Source organism: Toxotes jaculatrix, chromosome 12 (genome assembly GCF_017976425.1).
Source record: "Toxotes jaculatrix isolate fToxJac2 chromosome 12, fToxJac2.pri, whole genome shotgun sequence".
Taxonomy (NCBI): domain Eukaryota; kingdom Metazoa; phylum Chordata; class Actinopteri; family Toxotidae; genus Toxotes; species Toxotes jaculatrix.
Window position 1 is genome coordinate 23,295,527 of NC_054405.1, and position 383 is coordinate 23,295,909.

The following is a 383-nucleotide window of genomic DNA, read 5'->3' on the forward strand; positions in this document are numbered from 1 at the left end:
TTTAGCTGAAAACAGGCTAAAAATTATGTTATGAGCAGAGAAAATGAATCAAAACAGTAAATTTCCAGCTCAATAATGAGCTGAAACTCCTCTGTAGGTTCTTCACTACCACGGACATGTCACGTTATCATTTGAAACACAAATGCTGAGTATAGCTGCTTTAAAATCCTGAGGAAAACTCGAACAACAGAACTCATAAAAGCAAACACAACAGGAGCCTCGTTTATTTCATGTAAGCTATCTTTATTTCACATTTATTTGTACACAATAAATACAGTTAAACATCCACTGGTGTGTAAATATGACGCTCGACAGCCTCTGCAGAGCTTACATTGTAAAACGTGGGCCGTTTTTCACTGAACTTCAGATTCAGACTTTAGGTG